Here is a 12,665-nt window from a genome sequence, read left to right on the forward strand (position 1 = left end):
CTAGGCCTTTCTAGAAACGCATATTTTAATAATGTTCTCTCCCTAGTCATATGATAGGTTTCTAGAAATTGAATCAAAAGAAAAACAAATCTCCAGATTTTCTCCAACTGAAAATATGTAAGGTGACCCCAGTTGCCAAAATCATGACTGGCTTTCCTTCTATGACTATAATCTCCACATCTGGTTCACCTTCTTTGCCAGAAGTACATGATCATATACCTTTTCGTGTCTTAGGATGTTTCTCTATTTTATGACATTTCTAAATAGAATTGCTGTGTTAATCATCATTATAATCTGATAACGACATTATTTCTTTTATCAGTGTTCACTCTACAATGAAAAAATAAAGCAGCAACAGGTGAATGTGAAAGAATAAGAAGAGCCCTGCAGACAACCCGTTAGCCCATGTTTTCATCTCTAATGTGGATGTGGGATGGGAAGAGGGACAATGACATAGTACCGGCCAGGTTCCAGAAACTATTCCAAGTGCTTTACATGAGAAAAATCTCTTAATTGTCTCAACATCCATAGGAAATATATCTCTAGTGTTGCCCCTATTTTATAGATGACAAAACCTTACCAATATCTGTATAGCTAGTCAGTAGGAGAGACAGGATTCAATCTGTCAGCCCAACTCTGGTGGCACCCGTGTCCCCACCCTGTGATCCTGACAGGCAGCCACAGCCAGGAGTCCTTGTTTTAGATGTTTTCCATGTCTGCCGCTGAACTAGACCCTAACAGTGGATCCTTAGTACATCCCTACCCAAGGATAACCCATAAGTTTTCATGACATTACCACGGACTCGTCTTGCTTGTGAAACCAAGTAATAGTACAAACAGAAGAATCATGTGTTAAGAATTTTTCGAAGCAAATGATTCTGTCATCATTATTCGTAAAGAAAGTGATGTGCCCAAGGTCACACACTTAGTCACTGGTCAGTCCTGGGACAAACACCCCTTCATGTCCAGCCCTTGAGTCAGGACAACTGCTTCATCTAGAAGGCACCATGGGCACTCTGCCTGAATCCAGGAACCTCTGGAGTTGTATATGGTGCTGTCCAAGACAAAGGAAACCGCTATGCCAGCTCCACAGAAGCCCTGGCTCTAAATTAGAAACAGCACAACAATAACATTGCAGCAACAACAAAATAGTAATAAAATAAAAGGTGAGAAAACTCAAAAGCATAAAAATTTCCTTAAACTGATCATCAAGGAAAGGAAAGGGAGGGTTCCTTCTTTAAAGAGGCAAGTGCCTGCCAGCAGGAACCTAAAACTCATTATTATTCTGTATTTTCTTTTTTCATGACTAAAAAGTTTTTCTATCCTCCCCCTTCCTATCCCTATCAAAAGAATAACCCGCCGCAAGACAATCACAAACTTTAAAAGTAGCAAGCCCTCACTTCAAACAACATGTAAAAATAAAAATTCAAAAACCCATAGTGTTTGCAAAACAGCTTTGTGTGGAGGAAGGGCAAATCTTATCTTAAGAGAGGCTAATTTCATAGGATCGGGCAAAAAGAGGAGAGGTAGAAAGGATGGGAGCACAGAAGAAGGGGAGGCGGGAGAGGAGGGGATAAAGGAGGAAGAATCGCTGGCTTTAAAAAGCAACATTGTCCAGAGAGGTGAAAGGGAACAGATGGCCGTGGAGAATGTGGCCCTCAAAGCCTGAAGAAAGGGGCGATGCCGACAGATCTTGCTGTTTCCCATTGATGCCTGAATGTTCTGGTGTGGGGAAGCCGAGGCCAGTGCAGGGGACGGACCTCTGTTCCCAGCAGCTCACTGGGGCACTGGCGCTGAGGCTCACTGAGAAAAAGAGCAGGCGGGGGTGAGGGGGGCGGGAGGCAGCTGTGGCCGCAGAGGGAAAGGACAGTGAGCAGCATCGGAGACGTGCGGCTTCCACAGCCTTCTCTTTTGGCCTAGCCCGGGGAGGTCAGCCCAGTGCTGGTCTTTGCCCTGGCAGAGGTGAAGTAAAGGACAGGAGCCAGGGCCCAAAGCCTCGGCATCCTTCCCCTCAAAACCCACTGGGGGAGGCCTGTCTGGGATAAAGTAGATACCCTGGGGGAGGGAAATGAAGAAAATATTCCAAATGCTTTCAGAGGATTGAGACATTCAAATTACAATAAACAAGAAATCTGGGTCTCTGAAAAAGGTCAGAGAATCCTGCCAAGTAAATCTTATATTATTTCATGGAGTCTCAAGGCAGATAAGTGATTTGCTGAGAAAAACAAAAATGAGTTGGTGGCAGACCCAGGAAGGAATCCAAGAGTCAGTTTCAGAGGACTGAGTCAGACCCCAAAGAGGTATAGGATTCAAGGTGGGCCGCCCGGTCATTGCTTGTAGCTGTGCCATGCTGGAGGATTGTTACTGGAGACTCACAAGTCAGTACAGGGCAGCACTAATACAGGAACCTCTGGCCAGCTGGCGAGCCCGTCCTTCCAGGAGGAAAAAGCCCAGCAGCCCCCGCAGATGGAGGTCTGAGAACTTGGGAAGGCAGGGAAGCGTTTGCGGAAGCAGCGATTACAAAGAGGCTCATAAACTTTAGGGGACAAAGATGCAATCACTGTAATTTCCTTAACTTAACTTTGATCAGAAAAATTATCGTTCCAAATGACATCTTGACCTCTCCCTACACCTGCAGAAGATGTTGATAAAATTCAGCCTTGCTCCTGCCCACTAAAGAGGAAGCCACCTTCTGCCTGGCTCACTGTTCGTTCAGCCCACAGAGACTGCACAAGTTCAAAACAAAATTCCTCCAGTTCTTCTCTTCCTCTCTCTTCTTCCCTGGCCCTAAAAATGAGAGAGATCTGAATTTGGGGGCAGACGGTCTTTCAAACAGTGGGGCAGGAATTTGCAGAAACAGATCCCTCATCAGAACAGTCTTTTGGAAACATTCCCACACATTTCAGGCCCCCATAAACATCACTCTCTGTGAGAGTAAAGGAAGTTAAAAGGGGGCCCTAAATATATGTAATGACCTGGCAAGTTCACCTTTACCTGGGGCTAGGCCTCCATTGCCATGTCAAAGAGCCACCGAGCCCCATGTTTTGCACTGTAGATGCATCTGAGTCCCTGAGAAAATTCCCATGGAGCGGCTCAATAAAAAAAGATCAACCATGATAAAGACCTTGCCTTTTATTTCCGTGCTTCATCTAAATTGCTCCCCAGGCGCTTTAGATTTAGAAGCTCTACTAATCAACCTTATAAACAGCAGCCCAGCCACTGCATAGAAAGTACTTTGTATAGCTCCTAAGCGAAATTACCCCAGGGGATAGAAGATGCCCAAGGCTTTAACAATCACAACATAACACAGCCTCAGTATGAGAATAGAAGACAAGCACACTTTGACATCCCAATTGAAACTCTGGGCTGAATCCGACATAGAAGAATGTAATTACCTTTCCTAGTTTGACGGTGCACTGAAGAAACTGGAGAAGTGGAATACCTATTAGGTCCCCACTAATCCTCCTCCTAAATTCAAAGCAGGGCTAGTCCCTGGAATTCATTTCTGAGTATCCTTACTCTCCACTATTGTTAAACAGCTCAATTGATAAGTGCTTCCAGCTAATAATGCTTTCTACGGAGCTCACCCCCTCCTCTTTCCCAGCAGCTCAAAGCACTTTACAAATATCACCTCATTATTCTTTATAACACTCAAGTGAGCCTGATAGGTGGAAAGGTTCATTATCTTCTCCTTCCCAATAGGGGAAATAGACAAAGGAAGGAGAAGTGACTCGCTGAAGCCAACAAAGCAGAGGCAGAACTGGAACTAAAACTCAGTCATTCCCCTGACTCCAAATGCACACATGTCCTATGTCAGCTTGTAAAGCTGTTCTGCTGACAGGGCAGGATTTTCTTGGCGTGGGCTGTGTTGTAATCAACAGGGCCGCAGAACTGGGGCACCAGGCTGCAAGGGAAAGGGCATGAGTTGAAATGGGGAGGCCCCACTCAAACAGCCTTCACTAGTATGGACCAGTTTCTTCACCTTCGAATCTCAGTGTCCTCCTTGGAAAAGGAGGTGTGTAGATTACAGAAATTTCAGGTTCCTCCTAGCTCTTAGGTAATTAGTGAAATGAGAGTTTCAAAAGAGGGTTCTATTTTTCACCAGCCCTTGTGACCACCTGGGCCTCATTCCTTTTGTAAGCCTGAAATAGCATCTTTGTTTATAGAGTGCTCTGTGTCATCCACTGTCCACCCACTGGGGATCTAATCATTCAGTTCAAAGTGGCAAATGGGACAGACAGTCCTATAGGGCATCAAGACCAAGCACTAAAGAGATATGGAGACATGCAGGGAGCAGGAAAACAGAAGACTGGAAGGGTCCTAAAAGGAAGACTTGGCGAACAACATCTTGAGCTGTGCCTTGGTCCTCAGCAGGGCACTCCCTACATACCAAGGAACCTATGACAAGCCTTCCAAAGCATAAGAAGGTTCCAAAGAAACAGGGTTTGCTTGGGTTTTTCTAAATACTGGATTTACTTGCCAACCCCAAAACCCAAGTGAACAATGCCCCAATGTACCCTGTAGTGGTGGTTTTCCATTTAAACAGAATTTGATTTTAATGAAATAACATTGATGTACCTTCCTCAAGTTAATTAAAACCAGATTATACAGGTGGTTCCATAGTTTGTAATTTGTATTGCTTGAGCCAGATAAACCTGAGCCTTTAGAAAACCTGCAGTATTTCATCTCTCTGATTTTCTACACTTTGTTTTCCTAAATGATGCTTTGCTACCCCTCATTCGCCACAAAGAGAGTTGGAGAGAGAGGACATTTAGTAAAATCAACATTTATTTGTAGGGGAAGCAGCCCCCGCAACCAGAATAATGATCTTGGAAACAGTTTTGTGTGATGGGGCGATTGCAGTGACTGAATATAAAGGACTGACTGTGCAGCCGCCAGAAAGAAACACATTTTTGTAATATCTGAGTTGTTTCTATTGGCCTGCTCTGCCTTGCATTCACCATGGGAACTGAGTCAACAAGTTTGCTTTCCTTTCATACAGAGCATTTTTTTTTTCCACATACAGGGTAAAAGGAATGAAGAATAGATATCCCCTGAAAGTCAAAGGCTTCATGATTTAAAAAAAAATGGGTATAATGTTATTATTTATCTCCAAGTCCAGCTGTAAAGGCAACTGGTTGTAAACTCTATTCCATCTGCTCTCTCTGAGGACCTCAGCCTGCCCTTGTGGAACCTTCTTTCTGGGAAGCTAAAGAATTTCCAGGATTAGCTCAAGTCCCGAGGCTGCCAACTGTGACAATCTACAAAGGTCTCTTAGGTAATAATTCAGATCCCATTTCTGCTCAAGGCCAAGATGGTCCCCAGTGAGTTGGAAATATTCTCATTTCCTGGACCTAGACTATAATGTGAGTTGACCTTCCAACATCTCCGAAGGGCAAGCTCAGCATCTCCGCATACTAAAGCCTCAACAACTGATACATATGTGACAACACAAACAAAACTGAACTTAAAAAGCAGGGGTTAAGCCTCATCAGAAACAATGTGGAAAAGAAATGCTACATGAAAAGAAAGAAGAAAGGAAAGAGAGAGAAAGAAAAGAAGAAAGAAAGAGAAAGGAAGGAAGGAAGGAAGGAAGGAAAGAAGGAAGGAAGGAGAGAGAGAAAAAGAAAGAAAGGAAGAGAGGAAGGAAGGAAGGAAGGAAGGAAGGCAGGCAGGCAGGCAGGCAGGCAGGCAGGCCAGCCACATAAATTTAATAATTTATCTCCCACCTAATTCTGGAGGAAAGTATCTTGTGAACATATCCTAAACTGAACTTTTGAATTCTCCAAAAGAAAGCCAAGTTTCCAATGCTGATTAGATAAAACGCCAAATTTCTCTCACCATTAAAATCCCAAGTTGGGGAAGAATGAATCAATACTCTCAGCTTGTCAGGTGTCTTGGAGACAAGTATGTCTTTAGATCCTACCAGAGACTGCATTAGTGTAATGGGGTCTAGAGGACACCCTAATCCTTCCTCTGACACTCTTTCTCTATATATCTCAGTAGTGCAGACATCTGAGTAGTTGGTGAAACATTAAAGTAAGCTTGTAACCCAGCTCTGTGACTAACTCATTCTGTGACCTCCTTAAGCCTCAGTTTCCCCAACTGAAAAACGAAGTATGACTACAGGGCCTCTAATATCCCTTCCAAATCTTAAATATCCTACTATTGTATCTCTGCATAGATTTGCTCCAGCACTTTTCCCAGCCACAGTATGTTCTCTACCTTTTAGTTTCATTCAATGCTGGTCTGTCTCCAAGGGTCCTAGACAGTCAGTGTCTGAGGAGTCTCAGGCTATAAATTCAAGCTTTACTGACTAATAGGAATATTTACTTCTCTCATCCCTGCAGTGTAAACTCAATGTCAGAACACTAGTGTTCCAGGTGACTTCACTCAGAAAAGTCCAATGGCATATGCCAATAGATACAATCCAAAATGGGTATGAAGACTCCAAATGTGAAGATTTAGCAAGTAAACCAAAATGATAACAGGCTAAGTTCACAGTATGAACATCTAGGAATAAATGAATAGCTTTTAAAATAAATGACCAGGCCGGGCGCGGTGGCTCAAGCCTGTAATCCCAGCACTTTGGGAGGCCGAGACGGGCGGATCACGAGGTCAGGAGATCGAGACCATCCTGGCTAACACAGTGAAACCCCGTCTCTACTAAAAATACAAAAAAAAAACTAGCCGGGCGAGATGGCGGGCGCCTGTAGTCCCAGCTACTTGGGAGGCTGAGGCAGGAGAATGGCGTGAACCCGGGAGGCGGAGCTTGCAGTGAGCTGAGATCCGGCCACTGCACTCCAGCCCGGGCGACAGAGCGAGACTCCGCCTCAAAAAAAAATAAAAAATAAAAAATAAATGACCAGAACTTTGAGGCGTAGATTTTTCCACTACTCAAGATTTGCAATCTAGCTATGACCTAGCTCAGCAACTATATCCACAACAATGCATTTCCACAATGTTAGTTGAGAAAATTTTAGGAACAGTCAGCAACTCCAAAAAACTTTTCATTCAAGGATTCCAAAATGTTATGTAAGTATTATTTCTTATGATCCCAAACAGATGTGGAGATGAGGCTCTTTGTCTGAGAAATAAGGAACATTTTACAGACTTGTCTCAGATTATAGAGTAAGCCAGGAGTTGAACAGAGACTCTAGCAAGCCATTCTCAGAATTATTCAGTTCCTAATCTGTTACATATTCGCAGAATACCTAGGTTTAAGACAGTAGAGAGTAATTTCAGAAGATTCATTGAGAAACAAGAGGCCCAACTTGGTCTTGATTACCAGATTTCCCCAGCAATCAGTGATCCATCTGTTTGCTACCTTTATTTGGAAGTCTTTTAGAAACCTGGCCAAGATGGATCAAATCTACATCTGACAAAATGATGAATGTAAATACTCATGTGTGTTTAAAAATAATTTTCTACTTTTCTATATTACCTATTAGTCAATTCAGAATACAGCCTCGTTACAACAGACCAACATTTAGAACATATTGGTAGATCTGATATATTAAACAACAAAGCAAATTGCAAAGTAGTATGTGCACTATGGTCTAAGTTTGGAAAGAAGTTAACATAAGTATATACATAGAAAAGGGGCTAGAAGGACAAACACTGACATATTATCTTAATGTATTAGGATTATAATTTTTATGTTTCTTCTTGGGAGATATCTATATTTTCTATTGGTTAATAAAACAACATGAATAAACTTCATAAACATAATATTGAGTAAAAGAAAACAGTACCAAAGAGAACCTACTATATGACTCCATTTATACAAAGTTCAAAAACAGGCAAAACTAATTCATGGTTGTAGAAGTCCAGATAGTAGTTAATTACCTTTGGGATGAGGGTGGAGGTGTGGGATGGGGTCATGACAGGAAGGGGGAGCTTCCATGAGTGCTATTAATGTTATGTTTCTTAATCTGGGTGCTGGTTACATGTGTGATCAGTGAGAAAGTTCATGGAGCTATACACTACGATATACACACTTTTTTGTGTACATATTATATACCTCATTTTAAAAGTTACTTAAAAAAACAAAACAACTGAATCCAGAGGCTTCCTCACACATATTGTCAGGAAGTCTAGAGGAGGGACTCTTTTTGGGGGCAGGGAGAGCCATATTTCCATAGCTCCATTTCTGAATTCTGAAACACGGCTCCATAAAAATGGGAAGATAAATACAAATTGACATCATTGAAGGCTCCCGACTTGTGAATAACAGCATCCTTTGTCATCTCCCTTGACAACACAGTATTAACAGTGACTCTGAAAATCCAAGTTTTCATTCAACTCAGACTCACTATAAGGGTTAATCATTCAGCCTGGACCAGACGCAGCCACGCTGGGAGGTGCACTTCCCACATCGGGGCTCCATTCATGAAAACAAGCTAAAAGTGGCTGAGTCTGCTAGAAAGGAAGCTCTGTGAGGGCAGGGACTTTGTATCCTCATGGCCTGTTGTAAGACCTAGCATAGAATTGGGGTTCAATAAGTATTTTTGAAGTGAGTAAATATATACATTCACTTTCAAAAAGAAGTGTATGTGTTCAGCTCATGTAGAAATTATGAGGGACATTAAAGGAGAGAGAAAAGGATGAAGTAGAATGATATTCATTTGATTGGTGACATATGTCTCTGATTGTCCCTTCAGCGTTCCTCAACTAAGTCAGGCTAACTAAGGCATGGGGAGATTTATGTTGCTGTAGATGTTTAGGAAAACCAACTAGAAGAACAACACTGTCCAGGCTGAGTGCGGTGGCTCATGCTTGTAATCCCAGCGGTTTGGGAGGCCAAGGTGGGTAGATCACTTGAGGTCAGGAGTTCGAGACCAACCTGGCCAACATGGCGAAAGAAACCCTGCCTTTAGTGAAAATACAAAAATTAGCCAGGCATGATGGTGCGCACCTGCAATCTCAGCTATTCGGGAGGCTGAGGTGGGAGAATCGCTTGAACCAGGGAGGCAGAGGTTGCAGTGAGCTGAGATTTTGCCACTGCACTCCAGCCTGGGTGACAGAGAGAGGTTGCCTCAATTAAAAAAAAAAAAAATTATATATATATGCACACACACACACACACACACATATATACACACACACATATATATAATGCAAGTCACATATGTAAGTTAAAATTTTCCAGTAGTCACATGAAAAAAATAGAAATTGGTAAAATAAATGTCAAATATATTTAGTTAGCACAATATATCCAAAACATTATCATTTCAATGTGTAATCAGTACGAAAATTAAGACATTTTATGTTTTTTCCCTCATACTGTCCTTGAAATCCAGTGCATCTTTTACACTTACAGCACCTTTCATGTGCTCGGTAGCTACATGTGGCTGGTGGCTACGTAGCAACAATACAGGTCTACGAGGACAGCTATTTGGTGGTTGCAGTGGTAGTGTGTGTGTGTAAGAGAGAGTGTGTGTGTAAGACAGTGTGAGACCAACTCACTTGATGGTATTTAACACTGGTTCCATCTCTTCTTCTAGTCAGCTGCATCCCAGTCCTTAGTTTCTATAGATACGCCAGTATCCTTGTGATAATTTTACTTTCTGCTTCAGCTACTTTGAGTATTTCTGTCGCATGCAATAAAGAGACAGATGTGCAGAAAACATGCCTGTGAGTTCATCCTGCTTTAGAAGCACAATGTCTGTCAAACAGTAAACACTAAATTAGCATTGTTGAATTTATAAATCAAGAAATATAGTTATTAACAAAAATGTGCCACCATCTTATTCTGAAGGTTTTTATGCCACTTGCTGTAGGTTGCGCAATCGATTTGTACATCCCTTTTGAGAACAAATAAACCGAAGTCTAGTTCCTACTTTAAGTATTCCAGGTGCATTTTAGCTGTAAATTCTGAATCAAACAGGAGTTTAATAAGATGCAGGCGCTACAAGTTACCTGGAGACTATCCATCTGAGACTGCTGCAATGTAAAAGAAATTAAAATAACAGCCTTTCTATCAGCCAGCATACCTCCTGCTTCATCTCAGGGTTTGTCTTTCTGCCAACACACATTTATTACTGTGTGTCTTCAGTTAAACATGGAACTGGAATTTGAGAGGAAATGGGTCGGTGGTTTAACTTTGCTGATGGAAAAGGAACAACCATCCCTGATACAAAAACCCAAATACAAAAACTTGGTGACTTAAATACATAAATAAGTTTGGTATTTCAGTATTGTGCATTCCACTCTATTAGGTCCAGACTCGTACAGGAGAGGTGATATCAATGAATGTGCAGTTTCATTTCAATTCCAATTTTTCTATGTCACAAACCAGTCTTTGGGCATCCTAAATTTCATCTGCTACCCCTGTTTCTGGGATAGCTTTGCAGGTGGTATACCATCAATAAGTTGGAAAGGAAGGATAAATGAGAGGCAGAAACAATCACCTTCCCTCTGCTTGATGGGAAACCCCTCCTGGGACTAGGAAGAAAGAGATACTGAATGCCATTAGGAGGAGTTCTTGCTTGGCTTTCAGAACCTCCAACGTTAAAAGGCACGTGCAATCCAGTGGGATTAGAGAAGAGAGGAAGGGCCACTCAGGTACTAGGCAGTATCAGGGCAGAGACAGTCAGAAAGAACCGGAGAACAAACTCTCTATCATCCCCTGCTGCTAAAATTCTTGGGTGAGCTCTGCATGTGCTAAATGTGGGAGGGCATATGCAGAATTTGCTGTAACTCCTGCTATCCAGAGAGGTGTAAGATATTCAGTGGGTGCCTTACAGCAAAGAGAGGACTGGGGAAAGGTATGTTATTGCTACATCTGTATGAGTCATTGGCTTGTAAATGCCTTTATATTCTGCATGGATCATTCAACATTTGAGTTGGAAACTTAGCCCAATTGTCTATGGAGCTGTTTCTGATTCGCCCTGGTTGAAAGGGGTAAGCAGGTCATATCTGAATTTTCTGATCATCCTAATTTTGACTGGGAGAGACATATAGCAGATGGAACCCCCAGCACAAACACTGGACTCCTGGGTTCTGCCAGTAGCTTGTATGTGGCCTGCTTTTATCTCAAAGTGCCCATTTGTAAAAAAGAGGGCAACAATAACCTCCAAAGGATACTGTCCTAAATGTTGATGAGATCACATTTGAGAACCCACAGACTTTGTGATTAAGGGACCATCTTAAGTGACCACAAGTGGCTAAGAGCACAAACTCGGGAGCCAATCTCTGGGCTGTCACTTATTACCTTTGCCTTTGAACAAACAACCTCTCAGTGCCTGAGTTTTTCATCTGCAAATCATAGATGTAATAGTGCCTACTTCCTGGGCACCAATAAATGGGTTTGTATATGTTAAATGCCCAGAGTAGTGTCTGGCAACATATAAAATTAGCAAATCATTTTCATACTTAAAGCTGAAAAGGACATCACAAATTATCTAACCATTCTCAGAAAATACCCTTTCACAGATGAGAAAACTGAAGGCCAGAGAGGTCAAAATAAATTGATAGGAACAGTTTGCATATCCCAGTCGGCTCACCAGCAGAGACAATGATGTTTATGAGCAACTATTCTCAGAAATCATTGCAAGGGTCATCACTGGATGCTCGTAATGCTAGATTAGGTCCAGAAGTAAGACTACTCTTCTGGTGTAGTCTTGGGGGACAAATTAGGCCCCATTCATTGGTTCTTAGCCGCCAGATGGGCTCTTCTTCTGAGAGACACAGAAAATGTGAGAGCATTTGGCTGGTGGTACTCAGTGCCATCAAACTTCCAAGATGGTCAGCCTGAAATTGCCAGGTGCCCTGAAGGGGTCCTGGAAGGGAAGAGAGTGCCAGGGGGTGAAAGGCGAAAAATCTATCCCACTGCCTAGAAAAGTCTTTTGGAAGAATGAGCTAAGTCCAAAGCCTTCAATTTCTGTTGCCAGGGGCTAGGGAGAAGACTTCACCCTGATGTGATGTGGCAGCGAAGGTGGCAGGCCTGGCATGCTGTCGATGCAGAGAAGCTGTGGCCCAGCTGATGGGAGGGTCCAGCTGAGCAGTCTCACTGTTCCCCCGAGACCTGGACCAAGCTCAGAACCAGGGGAAGTGGGGATTAACACAATGTGGTGTCCGAACTAATGAGTTAGCAAAAGAGGCAGATGGCAATTGAGTAACTTAACTCGCCCATCTCTGTTTGCAATGCACTTCCACAAGCTTCTTCTCTATCCTCGTGCTATGTAACTCTGCCCAGACCTTTCCATTCATCCCAGAAGGTCATGGCCACACAGTAATCATCCTACATAAAAGGAGCTATAACACTACTTTCTAAACACAACTGTCACCCACAGTTGGGGTATACTTGTGGGGAGGAGGTCTTTCAGACAGCTTTGGTGAGATACCTCTGGTTCTGGAGGGAAAGCAGTTATTTTAAATGAATTCTTGTTATTTTATATTTAAGATATAATTCCATATAACGATTGCTTAAAATGTAGACAGCTGGGTATGGGAACACTAAAAAGTGGCATAACTTGCAACTTGGAAATGAAAACAAGAAAAAGGAACCTTGATTCTGATCCCAAGACAAGTTTCCTTCTGTCAGATCTTCAGGATTGTGCAACAGTTTCCTTCACAGGCAGTGGAGAGAGGTGCTGCTACCAGAGGATGTGATAAATGATGTGAGTGTACACTTAGGCCAGACATGCTAGCCTTGCCACTCT

The 12,665-nt window shown here is 42.6% G+C and overlaps 1 protein-coding gene across 4 annotated transcripts in view; it reads right to left on the reverse strand.

The window, feature by feature from the left end:
- The window catches only part of RAD51B (RAD51 paralog B), a 678,049-nt gene that overhangs the window by 98,031 nt on the left and 567,353 nt on the right, over positions 1–12,665 (reverse strand). The gene's annotated exons all lie outside the window — the stretch shown is intronic.

The sequence above is a fragment of the Trachypithecus francoisi genome, unplaced genomic scaffold (assembly GCF_009764315.1).
Source record: "Trachypithecus francoisi isolate TF-2019V2 unplaced genomic scaffold, Tfra_2.0 Lachesis_group3, whole genome shotgun sequence".
In the NCBI taxonomy this organism is placed as follows: domain Eukaryota; kingdom Metazoa; phylum Chordata; class Mammalia; order Primates; family Cercopithecidae; genus Trachypithecus; species Trachypithecus francoisi.